Raw genomic sequence first — 3,402 nt, forward strand, 5'->3', positions numbered from 1 at the left:
CTTGGTGAGACTGCATTTGGAGTACTGTGTGCAGTTTTGGTCCCCTTGCCTTAGGAAGGATATTATTGCCATAGATAGAGTGCAAAGAAGGTTCATCAGACTTGTTCCTGGGATGGTGGGACTGTCCTATGAAGAGAGATTGGGGAAACTGGGGCTGTATTCTCTGGAGTTTTGAAGAATGAGAGGTGATCTCATTGAAACCTACAAAATATTTAAAGGACAGTCAGGGTAGATGCAGCTAAGATGTTTCCCCTGGTTGGGGAGTCGAGAACCAGGGGACGCAATTTCAAAATAAGGGGCATGCCACTTCGGACAGTTTTGAGGAGAAATGTTGTTACTCAGAGGGTTGTGAATCTTTGGAATTCTGTACCCCAGAGGGCTGTGGAAGCTCAGTCATTGAGTATGTTTAAAGCAGAGATTGACAGATTTCTAAATACAAGTGACATAAGGGAATATGAGGAAAGTGTGGGGAAAAGGGCATTGAAGTGGATGATCAGCCATGATCATATTGAATGGTGGGGCAGGCTCGATGTGCTGAATGGCCGACTCCTGCTCCTATGTTCCTATGTTCCTAACTCCACATTATCGATGAGACACAGCCTCAGGCCGACTTGTCGGGTGTTGCAAACAGATAACACTGCTTCTGATCTTCACCAGAACAGAGAGTGAGATGTAAAATTGATCATCAAACAGACTGTGAGAGAAAACAACAGAATAAAACACATGGAGAGACACTGTGGAATAACAAATAGATTAGATTGGAATGTTGAATTATGATTGGAATGGATAAAACAGCAGATTAAATTGGGACAGAAAAGAGAAACTGATGGGAAGAAGGAAGAAAAGAAAGGATGGATCTGTTCACTTTTTTCAGTTTTTTCACTGGTCCATAAAAGCTGGATTAAAAAAAGATGCAAAAAACAGAGAATTTCACCAAAAAGGGAGATTAAATGCTGCCGAAACCTTGGATCGAAGGATGCCCCAACAGATCACCTGTTTAACTGTCTCCTCACTGGGGGATTTCAATCAATGAGCAATATTATTCTCTCCTTTTCTTTTGTTAAATGAAACCACTACTGTCACTTGGAGTTAATATCCCTGTGTTCCAACTCCTGAATAATAAAATTGTGAGTTTCGTGATATTTTCTGGACACATTTCCTGCTGAAAGAACTAAGAACTCTTTTCTAATTTACACAATACTATATACACACTCATCAAGCCTCCGAAACTAGCATCCTTGGTGCTGCTCTCTCCTCCCAAACCTCATCTCATGTGACTGTTACATCATCACTCTGATTGTGGGAGGGGTTAATCCCACTGTTTTCAGCATTAACCCTTAACATCCTCATACTGCACTGTCTGTCCAAATAAATCGGTGGAGGGAACTTGAATTATCAAAACAGCAACAGCTGCCAGTTGAAAATCAACTCAACCCATCAGAGAGAGACTGTCAGAGAACTTCCTGCATCCAGTCCTGACCCTGTCACATGAAGCAGCTGCTCACCCAGACCCCACTCTCATCAACACTGAACATTTTTACTGAGACCCTTCAAATACTGTTTATAAAAGGCCGCAAAGATCAAAGTTCACACAGTTGTATTAAATACAACAAAGTTTAATATCTTCTCACCGTTTCTCAGTAACCACATGAGACTTAGGTTTTCTTATTTGGTTCCTTTGATTTTTTTTGTTCCTGACTGACAAATATTCCAAACCTCAGATAAACCCTCCCACTTGCCTCATGTCCCAGTCTCGGTTAAAAGCAACACATAATGACACAAACACTCTCCTTCAGTGAGATTAATATCAAGCTGTTTTCCAGGTTGAATGTAACTGTGAACAAATTTATGTCAAAGAAGTTAACTTTGATGTATTCGCACTGAAATGCTGTGCAGGGAGAAACAGCCATTCCAAACTCATATCCTTCACAAAGGCTGTTTATTTATGTGATTGAAATTCATCAAGTATTTTGAATTGAAGTTCACAAGACACAGATGTCAGTGTTGATAATGAAACTTTTCAAGCATGTTGCAACTGTGAAATAAGGCTCTGCTGGGAGTTGAACTCAGGATCTTTTGTTTAGTAGACAAGTGCTTTAACCAACTAAGCTACAGAGCCAGATCACGAATGTGCGTGATTTTGAAATCAGAGGAAGGCCTTGTAGATAGTGGGCAGGCTTTGGCGAGTCAAGAGCTGAGTTCGTCACGGCAGTGTTCCCAGCCTCTGACTCGCTCTTGTAGTTGTTGCTGTTGTTGTAATTGTAATAGGCAACCGTCTGTCTCGGAAGACGATGGGCTACACCCGGGGTGCACGTCACTTCTGTGTGAAACATCGTTTGTTGTGGCTGTAGAGGATGACTCGTGAGTGACGATCCCTTCCGCAGCTGCTACAGATGAATATCATTGGCCCGAGGTCGACTGATAATTTTTCCTTCCTCTGAGCTCCCTTTCCCACCATCTGGTCATTTCTTTTGTCCTCTGCTTTTCCCATGGTCTTCCTGAATGCCTTTCTCCAGGAATTCCAGTCAGCAGGAAGGACTTCCCATGCATTGACTCCAATCCCAGTCAGCTTGAGATCTCGCTTTGCAGATGTCCTTGTATCACAGATGTGGGTGACCTGTTGGTCTCGTGCTGATAGCAAGCTCACCATAGAGCGTGTCTTTGGCAAAGCGACCGTCATCCATTCAGCACACATGACTCAGTCAACAGAGTCACCGCTGACTCAAGAGGGCAAACATGCTGCGGATCCCTGCACGCTGGTGTACTTCTGCATTCGGCACTCTGTCCTGCCAGGAGATGCCCAATATCCATCTGAGACAGTGGAGGTGGAAGCTGTTCAGCTGCTTTTCTTGGCTTGCATAAGTTGTTGATGCTTCTCTACTATAAAGGAGGGTGCTGAGAACACAAGCCTGTTACACGCGGAGTTTTGTATTTTCGATCAGTTTGCTGTCGGTTCACACTCGTCTTCTCAACTTTGACATGACAGCTGCAGCATTGACAATCCTGGTGCTGATTTCAGTATCAAGGGACAGATTGCTGGTGATTGTTGATCCAAGGTATGTGAAGCTGTTGACAACCTCCAAAGTGAGCCTGTCGATGTTGATGGAAGGTGGAGTCTCTAGTACTGGCCCATAACTTTGATCTTCCTGATGCTGATCGTCAGTCCAAACTCCTTGCAGGCCAGGGAGAACCGATATACAAGCTGCTGTTAATGAACTTCATTATGGGATGTCAGCACAGCGTCATCAGCAAAGAGCAACTCACAGACCAAGAACTGACTCATTTTGGTCTTGGTGCGCAGTCTTGCCAAGATGAACAGCTTGTCATCAGCTCTGGTATGCAGGTGGACACCCCCATCTGAGTCACTGAAAGTTTAAAATAGCAGCATGGAGAAGAATATGC

At 43.7% G+C, this 3,402-nt stretch overlaps 1 non-coding gene across 1 annotated transcript; it reads right to left on the reverse strand.

Moving 5' to 3' along the window:
* Nucleotides 1–2,045: 2,045 nt before the first annotated feature.
* trnas-acu (transfer RNA serine (anticodon ACU)) lies at nucleotides 2,046–2,119 on the reverse strand. Its single transcript has one exon. It is a non-coding gene; the product is annotated as a tRNA-Ser (tRNA).
* Nucleotides 2,120–3,402: the final 1,283 nt, after the last annotated feature.

The sequence above is a fragment of the Heterodontus francisci genome, unplaced genomic scaffold, assembly GCF_036365525.1.
Source record: "Heterodontus francisci isolate sHetFra1 unplaced genomic scaffold, sHetFra1.hap1 HAP1_SCAFFOLD_278, whole genome shotgun sequence".
Taxonomy (NCBI): Eukaryota; Metazoa; Chordata; class Chondrichthyes; order Heterodontiformes; family Heterodontidae; genus Heterodontus; species Heterodontus francisci.